The sequence below is a fragment of the Podarcis erhardii genome (assembly GCF_964252035.2).
Source record: "Podarcis erhardii genome assembly, chromosome: 16".
NCBI lineage: Eukaryota > Metazoa > Chordata > Lepidosauria > Squamata > Lacertidae > Podarcis > Podarcis erhardii.
The window spans coordinates 6,687,060-6,699,698 of NC_138514.1; the positions used below are offsets into that span (position 1 = coordinate 6,687,060).

General features: G+C 47.2%; 1 protein-coding gene across 2 annotated transcripts in view; it reads right to left on the bottom strand.

The window, feature by feature from the left end:
• The window catches only part of LOC309331262 (interleukin-36 receptor antagonist protein-like), a 54,736-nt gene that overhangs the window by 33,791 nt on the left and 8,306 nt on the right, over positions 1 to 12,639 (bottom strand). The gene's annotated exons all lie outside the window — the stretch shown is intronic.

A 12,639-nucleotide genomic window follows, 5' to 3' on the forward strand; every position in this document is an offset into this window, starting at 1 on the left:
GGTCTAGCTGGAAGTGTCTCTGAGCCTCACCTCCGACTCTGTCTCCTCCGCTTCCCCTCCTGCTTCCGCAGAAGCTCTCCCTCTCCCCCTGCTGGTTCCCTCCTCAGCACCAGAGGGTCTCCCAGCATCCGATAGCCTCTCCACCACCTTAAGTTCCGATGGCAGTTCCCTGACATCCACCTCCCCTCCAGGACCCCCCTCACCCCCTGTTCTCCCCCTTCCTTTGGGCGGTGAGGCTGGGAACCCCCGGAAAGAATCTCCCTCATCTTCGGATGACTCGAAAACTGCTCTCCACCTACTACTATCCCGTCTTCCTGAATAATCTTCCCAATCTGATTCCCCCTCTTCAGATTCTTCTTCCTCTTCCGGTTCTGAGTCCGGAAATCCCTCAAACTCCTCTTCCTCATCGGTGGTGCCAAATTGCTACTCCCAGAACCTAGCTAAAGGCTTGGGCCTCCTTGGGAACCTACGGTGAAACTCTCCCAAGAGAAACTCATCCTTAACGGTTTCTGCTGGTACCCAAGCATTTTCTGACTCCGGTTCCCCTTCCCACGCCACTAGGTACTCCACCTGTTTACCCTTCCACCTAGAGTCGAGTATTTCTGCTACATGACTGCTGCGCTCCCTCTCTACTACTTGTGGTGCCGCGGGAACCTCTCCTTCTCGTCCCTGAAATTCCCGCCCTTCCCTGTATGGTGATAGCAATGACCTATGAAACACTGGATGTAGTTTCATGTTGTCCGGCAGTTTGAGCCTGAAGGCCACCGGATTGACTTGTTGTGTAACCTCGAAGGGTCCCAGTCGTCTAGGTCTCAATTTCTTGCAACCTCCCTTGAACGGTAACCCTTGTGTTGACAACCACACCCGGTCCCCAACCCTTATCGTCTCTCCTTCCCTTCTGCTCCTATCTGCCTGCCTTTTGTACACTTCCTTGGCCCTGTCTAAATTCAACTTAAGCTGTTGATGTATTGCTTCCATTTCTTCCACGAAATGTTCCGCCGCCGGTACACTCCATCTTTCCTCCCCTCCCCCTGGAAAGGCCCTAGGGTGACACCCATAATTGGCCATAAATGGACTCATGCCCGTGGACACATTTTCGGCGTTATTGTAGGCAAATTCTGCCAGGGCTAATTTCTCTACGCAGTCACCCTCTCTCTCATTTACATAGCATCTCAAGTATTGTTGCAAAATACTGTTTGCCCTTTCTGCTTGCCCATTGGTTTCTGGGTGTCTGGCTGTCGAGAAATTGACCTCCACGTGCAGTAAGCTCATGAGCTTCCTCCAGAACCTGGACGTGAATTGTTTTCCTCTGTCAGAGACCACCCTCAAGGGGGCGCCATGCAACCTAAAAATGTGTTTTACAAACAACCTGGCGGTTTCCTCCGCCGTTACCGCATGTGAGCAAGCTATAAAATGACACATCTTGGTTAACAAGTCTACTACCACCATGACCGCCGTTTTCCCCTTGGATTTGGGCAAATCTGTCATAAAATCGATGGACACTGCCTCCCATGGCCGTTCTGGTGTGGGTAATGGTTCCAGCAACCCCGCCGGTGCCGCCCTCTCCCCCTTGGCTCTCTGGCAGCGGTCACACCCCCTTATATATTCTCGTACGTCTTCCCTCACCTTTGGCCACCAAAACTGCCTGGTGACTAACAACATGGTTTTGTGTTGCCCAAAATGCCCCGCCGTGGGGCTGTCGTGCAGTTGTTTGAGTACTCTACTCCTCAATTGCCCCTCTGGTATATACAAAGCCCCCCTGTAGTACAGTGCCCCATTTCTTTCCTCAACCCCCCGGGTTTTCCCCTGCTCCTCTGAGCTCTCTGAGCTTGTTTTGGGCGTATTCATCGCCCTCGGTCCCCTCTACCAGTTCTCGTTGTCCAACCAATGCTGCCCTACACACCCAGTGGTCCTCGGGTATCACATGTCTTTCTTCCGGTGCTCCCTCCCCCTCCATATATTCTGGTTTCCGGGAGAGAGCATCCGCCCTTATGTTTTCTTCCCCCGGTACGTAGCGAATTTCAAAATGGAACTTGGAGAACTCCTGTGCCCATCGCACTTGTCTCTGGTTTAGTACCCTTGCCGTTCTCCAGTATTCCAGGTTCTTATGGTCTGTGCACACCTGGATCTTGTGTTGTGCCCCTATTAGTAGATGTCGCCAGCGTCGAAATGCTTCATAAATGGCCAGCAATTCCCTGTCGTACACTGTATAATTCCTTTCCGACTTATTCAACTTCCGCGAGAAGAAGGCACACGGTCTCCAATCAGACGGATTCCTTCCCGGCTGGAGCAGTACTGCCCCTACCGCTCGGTCTGATGCATCAGTCTCCACACTCATTGGTTTCTGCAGATCCACGTGCAAGAGCTGTTCTTCTGAAGCGAACGCCTTCTTTAGTCGGTCAAACGCTTGCTGCGCCTCTTCCGTCCAAACGAACTTCTTCTTGCTACTGAGGCAATCGGTGATGGGTGCCGTTAAGTGGGCAAAGTTTTTGATGAACTTCCAATAGAAATTTCCAAACCCCAGGAATCTCTGCACGTCCTTCCTGGTTTTAGGTGTCTTCCATTCCAGTACCGCCTGTACCTTGCTCAGATCCATTGATAATCCCTTGTCGGACAACCGGTACCCCAGGAATTCCACCTCTCTGGTATGGAACTGGGACTTCTCCAGTTTGACCCATAGCTGGTTCGCTTGTAACCTGCTTAGTACTTCCCGGACATCCCTGACATGCTGCTCCTCGTCCTCTGAGTAGATCAGTACGTCATCTAAGAAGTCTACACAGTTCTTGTACAGCAAGGTCCTAGAACGTGATGCATGAAAGATTGAAAACATGCTGAGCCCCCCTGTAATCCAAAAGGCATAACGAGGTACTCAAAGGCCCCCAGGGGGGTAAACATGGTGGTTTTCCATTCATCCCCTTCTCTCATTCTGATCAGGTTGTACGCCCCCCCTTAGGTCCAGCTTGGTAGAAATCTTTCCCTTCCTAACCCTGGTTAAAATGTCGTCAATCCTGGGCATGGGGAAGGCTACTGGTTCTGACACCGAGTTGACGGCCCGAAAGTCCACTACAAGCCTGGGCTTATTCGTGTCTTTTTTGTCCACAAAAAACACTGGACTGCCCCCCACAGCTCTCGACTCCCTTATGAAACCTCTCTTTAGGTTCTTGTCTATAAATTCCCTTAACTCCTGCATCTCTCTGTCCGACATGGCGTACAGTTTGCCCACTGGCAGCTGAGCTCCCGGGAGTAGGTTGATTTGACAGTCAAAGGGTCTATGAGGGGGTAGTCTATCTGCTTCCTTCTCACTGAAGACGTCACTCAGATCGGCGTATTGCGGTGGTATCTCTCCCTTTTCCCCCACCGCCAGCCCTGCCAAACTTGTCATTGCCATCCCTGGGTTTCCCCTCCCATTGCAGTGTTCCAAGCAATGAGCTGACCCGAAAGAGACCGTCCGTTGGTGCCATCCCACTAACGGGTCATGTAGCGCCAGCCAGCTCATTCCCAATATGATGGGTGGTCCCTCCAGGGTGGCTACATGAAAGGCAATGACTTCCGCGTGCCTTGCCACCCTCATTGTCATGGGGACCGTCTGTTGGGTTACTTCTTCTCCCAGAAGTTCCCTCCCATCAATCGTGGTGACTTGCAAAGGACTACTTAAGGGCAGAGTCTGTATCTGATGCTCTGATGCAAATTCCTTACTCATGAAATTGCAAGAGCTGCCTGAGTCTAACAGAGCCTTTATAGTGAGTGGATGTCCGTTGGGTAGCTCTAGCACCACCCCTACGGCTATGGCTGCTCGGGGGGGGGGGGTTCAGGCTTGGGCACGTTCACTGATCCTTGGCCTGGCTGCTGTGCCCTGTCGCTGGCAGCCAGGCGTTGGCTTTTACTTGCTCCTTAACCCCCTCCTCCTCACTCCCAACAGCCCCCACCATTCCTTGCCATGCCTTTCTTTGAGGGCAGACCCTGGCAAAATGTCCTGGCTGTTGGCAGAGGAAACACTTTTTGGCGCCTTTCCCCTCCTTCTTCTGCCCTTCGTTGGAATTTGAAGTCCCCCCCGCGCGCGCGCCTCCAATTTGCATTGGCTCCACTGGCTGGGAAGGTTGTTCTGGCATCTCAGGAATGCGGAAATCATTCCAACGCTCTCCTTTGCCTTCCCGCTTCTCCAGAGCCCTTGCCTCCTGGCGCGCCCCAATCGCAAGTGCAGCCTTGGTCAGCTGATCCATGGACTCCGGACAGGGCGCGCGGGAAAGTTCATCTTTCACCGCTGGGGCTAGCCCTTCTTCAAATAACATTTGTATTGGGTCCGAAGCCAGATTCCAACCCAGTTTGTGTATGAGCATGGCAAATTGCGCCCAATACTCTCAGACTGATTGATTTCCCTGTTTGCACGCCATCAACTGCCTGCGTACCATGCCCTGTTCAATCTGGCTGGAAAACATCAAGTCCATAGCTATAAAAAATTTCCTCAAGTCTTTCAAGGCGTCATTATTCGATGCCATCAGGGGTCTAACCCATTCTCTAGCCCCTCCCTCTAGGTGTCCGATCACAAAGGCTACTCTCGCCTCCTCGTCGGCAAAGTCATCGTACTGCAGGTTCAGGGCATACTGCATCTCTGTCTTAAAGGCTTGGTAGTCCCTTGGGTCACCCCCGTATTTATGCACCAGTCCCGGTATCTTCCTTGCAATGGGGGTGGGTTTCCCCTGTGCATCCTGAGCTCTCCTTTCATCGAGCCGCGCCGTTAGCAGAGCCAGCTGGTGTTCCAAATCTCTGTTTCTCTCCTCCAGAGTTGGTCCTCCTCCAGCTCCCCCCGCTCCTCCGACTCCCGTTGGGTTGCTCATAATGCCCTTCCTTCGCACAGGCAGCGTCAAAGACTGACGGATTGCTGTAATGGGATAAGGGGCTGCTTGTGCGTGAGCGCTAAGACTCTCACAGTTTTGTAGTTAGTTTTAAAACTCTCCCTCTCCGCGGAGCCATCAGTGCATGGCTGCCTTAATCACTGGCAGAATCCGTCAGTGGGCGTTTCCTGAATTTCTTCCAGCATAGAAGTTCTTTGACTGAAAGTCTCCTCCTTGATTCTCTATGTGACAGCTTTCTGCGCAGAGTAGGCGTTCCAAGGGGAGGTCCTGAGCTCTCCCCACTGGTCTCGCTGGAAGCGTCTCTGAGCCTCACCTCCGACTCTGTCTCCTCCGCTTCCCCTCCTGCTTCCGCAGAAGCTCTCCCTCTCCCCCTGCTGGTTCCCTCCTCAGCATCAGAGGGTCTCCCAGCATCCGATAGCCTCTCCACCACCTTAAGTTCCGATGGCAGTTCCCTGACAGCACCCTAAAAGCTGAGTAGAGAGAGTTTGTCTGAACAGAAGACAGCTAAGAATTCTTAATACTGTGATAATAGGGAAACTCTGAAAACCGCTTTAGAAAGGACAAGACAACTGGATTTATGAACTTGAAGATAAGAGACAGACAGTTAGCTTGGGGACAGGTTACCCTGCACGTCTCAAAATAGCCCAGAGCAGAGACACTTTTGAGAAATAGAGAATAATGCTTTGAAAAATGTAAGTTTGTAAGATTGCTCTTAAGGGACCAAAGACAGAATATACCTCAAAAGCTAAAACTAGGGTATGCTAATAGGGACAACCCAACACTGAAAGTAACACCAGAAAGTAAGTCTCCCAGGCTAAATACTTGTAACTAAGCAAACCTGACCTGACCTGACCAGCTGAACTGCTGTAGGAAGCTAGGAAGCTGGGAAGCTGGCTAACTCAAGGGAAGCACCCTTATCTAAGGGGCAGGCTTTGAGGATCAAGGTCTCCGGTATTGTACGATTGCCAAATGTATACATCAGACAGGTTCCTTGACTCGCTGCAAATCCTATGCTATAAATTATGCCAGAATCTTAGCTTGAAAATGTTCCTATGTCATATACAGCTTGTCTTTGACCAATTGGGGTTTTCCACATCTTCTCTGTGAGGGAGCAGAGAGAGAGAGAGTGACTACAGACTTTAAAAACCCGTGTATAATTCTTGATCGATGTGCTGCTGGTTGGCATCCCATGCTACAGCACGTACCCATCTGTTGAAAGGAACTAATAAAGCCTTCCTAATTTACCAATATTGTCCAAGATAATTTTATTTTTAAGACTGTCAAAGCATTAAGTCTTGGGGGCCATTATTTCATTTCTAACAACAACCAACTTATACAACCAGCATTGCAGAAGGCTCTGTCTCCACCTCTCTCTCTTAAAGACTAAAAAAAATTGTTATATGGATTCAGAGGTGTTTCTTATCCTGAACACCTTTTGAATACAAGAGGTAAAATCCACCTGGGCATTCTCAAAAGGGCCTGAGAGATGCTGAAGAAGGTGAGGGAGGAGACTCTTGCCTGTAAAACCTTATTGCTTTACTTCACTTTTCCAAGTGTCAGCTTCTGAGAACAATGGGATGCCACAAGTCTTACTCAAGCATCCTGGTACATAAAGTTTCCTTGAGCATGCAAATCACACCCACCAGTGCCATTAAGCAGCTATGAAATGTTGTGTAAAGCCCAGGAGAGACTTCAGAGAGGGATCTTTCACACTAAGGCACAGTACTTTCTCACATCAGCGCCTTCAATTATTGCTCTGGACTTTCTACCCGTGTGTTAGAACAGGAGCAGACTTTGGTAATATGTTGCCCTGAGCAAAGCTATAATTTGGCACCTCCCCTTAAATATTTCTTATTTTCACAAAACTTCATTTTGGTGCAGTTGCTTTTTATGAATCTTCTCAGTAGGTACCTGCATAAATATAGCCTTCCTTCAATCCTTCCACACCCACACTGCCCTAAATCTGGCACTGGTTAGAATGTTAGCTTTCCCCAACCTTCTGCTTTCTAGACAGCTTTCTATACCATCTACTGATCTGTGTAAGCATGATGCTCTGTGGGTGTGATATGGACTAGATCCCATGGAAGGCAACACCCAAACAGGATTTCTATGTAATCAAAACGTAAAACTACAGTGGTACCTCGGGTTACATACGCTTCAGGTTACAGACTCTGCTAACCCAGAAATATTACCTCAGGTTAAGAACTTTGCTTCAAGATGAGAACAGAAATCATGCTCTGGCAGTGCAGCTGCAGTGGGATGCCCCATTAGCTAAAGTGGTGCTTCAGGTTAAGAACATTTTCAGGTTAAGAACAGGCCTCCATAATGAGTTAAGTTCTTAACCTGAGGTACCACTGTACATGCATTTATGGTGATTGGAGTCCATCTGGTATTTAAATGGTGCAAGGAGAATAAAAATACTTCTAAAACTGGCAACAAGCATTAAGAATAAACCGCAGGAGATTTCTTAGGCAAAGGCGTTTCTACATACAGTAACTGGTTCTGGCAACTCTTTGACTTCAAGCTATATGCTGCACTGGCTTCAGGGAGAAAGCAATCACACGTACCTTACATCTTCCTGCTTGAATTTTGCAGACCCTTCACCTGGTTTTGACAACTTATTCTATCAGGGCGGGGACCATAATTCATTGGGGGTGAAGTTGGAGGTGCAGCTGCACAGAAATTTTCAAACTCATATAGATGGAGGGAAAGTGGCTTCTTTAGTCATTTAGTACTCTTTGATTTGCTTGGGCAGAGGTTATACAATGTCCGCTCTTCATTGAACATTTGTTCTGATTTGCTTGTAGGGTGGTTATATAACAGTGCACGTCCTTATTTGTTTGCACAAAGGTTACTGTATGTGATGGACTCTAGTCCCCATCATCCCTGGCTGGCTTGGGCTGACAGTAGTTAGAGTCCACCAACATCTGGAGCTCTGGGAGGAAAACCTTTCATTGCCTACAGAAAGCCACCCAATTTTAAACAGCTCCTCACACACAATAATACAACAACCAGAATTAACATGGACACTGGCACAAGAGCCTGCAATAAATCTAGATGCCAACTTTGTTGCCATGTACACCCAGACAGCATCATTATTGGTCCCAATAACATCAAACATACTGTAATGGATATCGGGTGGTTGCTCGAGAGCAGTCAGGCAAGATGCCTCACTGGTCTGTTCTAAAGCTTTATTATTGGTGCTAAAAACCTTTAGAATGTGGAGTGCCTCTATTCTGTGTCTTGCTCATTCACTGGCAGAATCTGAGAGTGGGCGGTCCTTAAACCTCCCCCAGCAGAGTAGTTTTTTGACGCCCAGTCTGCGCCTCCCCTTTCGGCGCAGAAGCCTACTGCGCAAGGAAGGCGTGGGTAATGGAAGACCTCTCTCCTCCCCACTTTGCTCAGGCAAGGTGTCCTGGCACTGCCTTGCCTCCTCCGAGCCCTGCAGCTCCTCCCCACTAGAGGCGTGGCTGCCTTCCTCCGCTGAGGAAGTGCTGCTTCCCACAATCTTTGGGGGCTCTTTGTAATTCATCCGCCTCCCCCCCCCCTCGCTCCTGAGCCAATGGCAGTTCCCGGACACATACCATCTCAGGCCTATTTAATTGTTCATCTTCCAACATTATGTATGCTATCAAATACCAACAGTGCCCTTCAGCTCTTTATACTGGACAAAAAGGAAAATTTTACACCAAAGGATAAATGGGCATAAATCTGACACCAGGAATCATAAAACAGGGAAACCAATAGGAGAGCCCTTCAATCTCCCAGTCCATTGTGTGCTGGATCTTAGAGTGGCTGTCTTATTGCAAAAGAATTTTAGAAATACACTTGAAAGAGAAGTTGCTGAATTACAACTCATTACCAAACTAAAAACTATGGAGAGACCTGGTCTGAATAGAGATATTGGATTCATGTCTCATTATACATACTAAAGCTAATTATGGTCCTCTATCGCTTTAAAAGTCCCTTGCCCTTCCCTGTGGAACCATCTGCGATAACAGTCATCAACAGTTATAAGGTTGAAGTGACCTCCGCTTCAGAGTATCTGACAGAAGTGTGTATTACACACGAAAGCTCATATCTTGAAAGCTTATATTTAGTTGATCTGGAATCTTTCATCTTTGTTTCATCTTTCATCTTGTTATTTATTATGACTATGACAGATCAACAAGGCTATCCACCTGAATCAACATCTGGAGTGTCATGGGTTCCTCACCCCTGGACTGCAATATTAGTATTATACAAATTTATAGAGCATAAAGCCATGTACAAGAGAAAAGCAGAATAAAACACAGAATTATGGAAGTGCTGTTCCTCCTTTATTCCACAAAGTGGAGATATTGATCCAAATTCTGTTCAGGAGCTTAGCAGTGTCGTGGGAAATATTCTGGCAGTTAGTATCCTACCACCAAATAAATCTCCCTCCACATATCTGAGTTAGCCAATTCACACCAGTTAGCCCTAGTTCACACCAGTTAGCCAGTGTTGTTGTTGATGATGATGGTGGTGGAAATAATGGAGGAGGAGGAATCAAACTTTAGAAGCACATTGGATGGAGGCAAAACCCAGGATCCTATTTCCTCAGCAAGCGTTCCAAATCGCTTTGTCTATATCACAAAATAGGCTCTTGCACTACCCTTTCATGATTTTTTAGACCTCATAGGTTGGTAGTCTTTTTGCAAGAGGACATCATTGCAGTGGAAGCCTGCCCAGTCTGGAGAGGTAAAGCACTATGCAGACTTTTAAGGGCTACTGTCCTTTTAATTGAAAGCTTTGTGAGATTGCTTTTACTGGTTTCAGTTATTTTTTGTCTTGTCTTTTCTTTGCTGTAAAACTGAGAAAAGAATAAAGTAAACAGGTAATTAAAGTTCCCGGGGGTGGAGATATGCTCATCCAACAGCCACACTATCTTATTGATACAACAAGCCTTTCATTTTTTATTAAGCATTCATAATTTCTTAGGAAACATGCATTACAGAGCTTTATTTTTTAAAAAAACAAACAAAACAAAACCAAAAGAGGTTCATTATTTACAGTAGATCTGGAGAGAGCTAAGGGCCTTTCTCTTTTGAATCCATGATGTTTCTGGGTTGGTTCATGAGCGCCCTTTTTGAGCCAAACAAGCCGCTTGCTCAGAGTCAGCAAAGAGCTGCTGAGATCACTTTGTTTTATTTTGAAACCTGCAGCCGTTTCTAATAGATCAGATCCACTGGTGTTAGGGGGAAAAATCAGAATGTTGCTGCTATCCATGCTTGGCATCTGTCTGTCTTGGGAGACAATGGGTCAGTGTACCTTAGGGGGTGAGGACAAACTGTTGGAGAATTACAGTGCCTGCTGGTGCTGTGGAGACCAATGCAAGAGAGACATGTTTTGTTTCAGCTAGGGCAGATGAAGGCGTCCGGTTGTACTGCTGCGGATGCACGCCATGGCGTTTCTTCTGTCTGCGTTCCTCACAGTGGTCATTTCTTCTCTGGTCATGGCTATGGATACACAACTTGACTGTCTGTCTCCCAGCACTGTGGTTGTCTGCAATGGATTCTCACAATGCAGTGTTGACGTTGTCAGCCTTCATGTCACATTTGCAGTCATCTTCATAATGCAGAGTTGGTCTGCCAATTGATTAAAAACTCTCACAGGAAGCTCTCTAAAACCCTGCAAGTAAACTTGTTAGGTTACTCACATGTGATGATTCTGAACACCATAATCAAGGTTCAAAAATCCTTAGGTGGTATAAGGTGAAGCCTCAGACAATGGTTGCAGGCTTTAAAAAAAAGAAATATCTAGATGGGTTGGTGCCTTACAGTTAGACTGTTAAAGCATGACATTACAGCTCTATGCAGCTTGGAGACCCTTCCCCTAATTTCTCTAGTGTGAAGGTTTTCCAAAGTTAGTGGTGAAAGAGAAGCACTCTGGACTTGCTTAAAGGCAGCTTCATCTATCCTTAATATGCATTAATAATACAAATATAGTTAAAGCTATGGTTTTCCCAGTAGTGATGTATGGAAGTGAGAGCTGGACCATAAAGAAGGCTGATCGCTGAAGAATTGATGCTTTTGAATTATGGTGTTGGAGGAGACTCTTGAGAGTCCCATGGACTGCAAGAAGAACAAACCTATCCATTCTTAAGGAAATCAGCCCTGAGTGCTCACTGGAAGGACAGATCGTGAAGCTGAGGCTCCAATACTTTGGCCACCTCATGAGAAGAGAAGACTCCCTGGAAAAGACCCTGATGTTGGGAAAGATGGAGGGCACAAGGAGAAGAGGACGACAGAGGACGAGATGGTTGGATAGTGTTCTTGTAGCTACGAACATGAGTTTGACCAAACTGCGGGAGGCGGTGGAAGACAGGAGTGCCTGGTGTGCTCTGGTCCAGGGGGTCACGAAGAGTCGGACACGACCAAACGACTAAAAAACAACAACAACAAAATACAAATACAGAGATGACAGGTTGGAGCCTTGGTGAATCCAGATGAAAGTAAAAACTTGCTTCTGTCCCTTCTCCTGGAGTATTGCCAAAATACTCTGTTTCCATTTCAACCACAAAGGCAAAGATAAAATCACTCTCACACAGCCAAGGCACAAGAGCTGGAAAGTTACCAGCTAGTGAGTGAGGAAATGGGAAATGCATTTTGCAATTTCACAATAGTGTGAGCCCCCAGTCATTTTAATATTTGGTGTTGGTGGGTTTTGGTGTTGATAACCACAAATATGTAGGGTCAAAATCTACGGTGTTGGCCAGAAATCTTTATTAGGTCCCAAATGTAACAAAATAGTGTGAAAGTCCTCCATCCATGTTACAAAAAGCAGGGGGCGGATGAGGAAACAACAACGGAAGCTACAGATATTAGGCATATATTATAGGGATGAACCGATGTTTAGAGTTAATCCCAGAATGGAGGCTGCATACTGAATTAGTCTCTGCTAATTAGGTCTCTGGTTACCCTATGGATTTGGCAATAAATGACTGTTCCTCATTTATTAAAACCCCACCCCCAGAAACAATAGAATGTAAGAAGAGGCCACTGGATGAAGCTAGTAGGTGATCTAGCCAAGCATTGTGTTCCCACAACTGCTAGTCAGGGACCTAAGCACATTCATCATCTCCCTGTCGTTGTTTTTTAGTCGTTTAGTTGTGTCCGACTCTTCGTGACCCCATGGACCAGAGCACACCAGGCACTCCTGTCTTCCACTGCCTCCTGCAGTTTGGTCAAACTCATGTTCGTAGCTTCGAAAACACTGTCCAGCCATCTCATCCTCTGTTGTCCCCTTCTCCTTGTGCCCTCCATCTTTCCCAACATCAGGGTCTTTTCCAGGGAGTCTTCTCTTCTCATGAGGTGGCCAAAGTATTGGAGCCTCAGCTTCAGGATCTGTCCTTCCAGTGAGCACTCAGGCCTGATTTCCTTAAGAATGGATAGGTTTGATCTTCTTGCAGTCCATGGGACTCTCAAGAGTCTCCTCCAGCACCATAGTTCAAAAGCATCAATTCTTCGGCGATCAGCTTTCTTTATGGTTCAGCTCTCACTTCCATACATCACTACTGGGAAAACCATGGCTTTAACTATACGGACCTTTGTTGGCAAGGTGACGTCTCTGCTTTTTAAGATGCTGTCTAGGTTTGCCATCGCCTTTCTCCCAAGGAGCAGGTGTCTTTTAATTTTGTGACTGCTGTCACCATCTGCAGTGATCATGGAGCCCAAGAAAGTAAAATCTCTAACTGCCTCCTGTTCTTCCCCTTCTATTTGCCAGGAGGTGATGGGCTCAGTGGCCATGATCTTCGTTTTTTTGA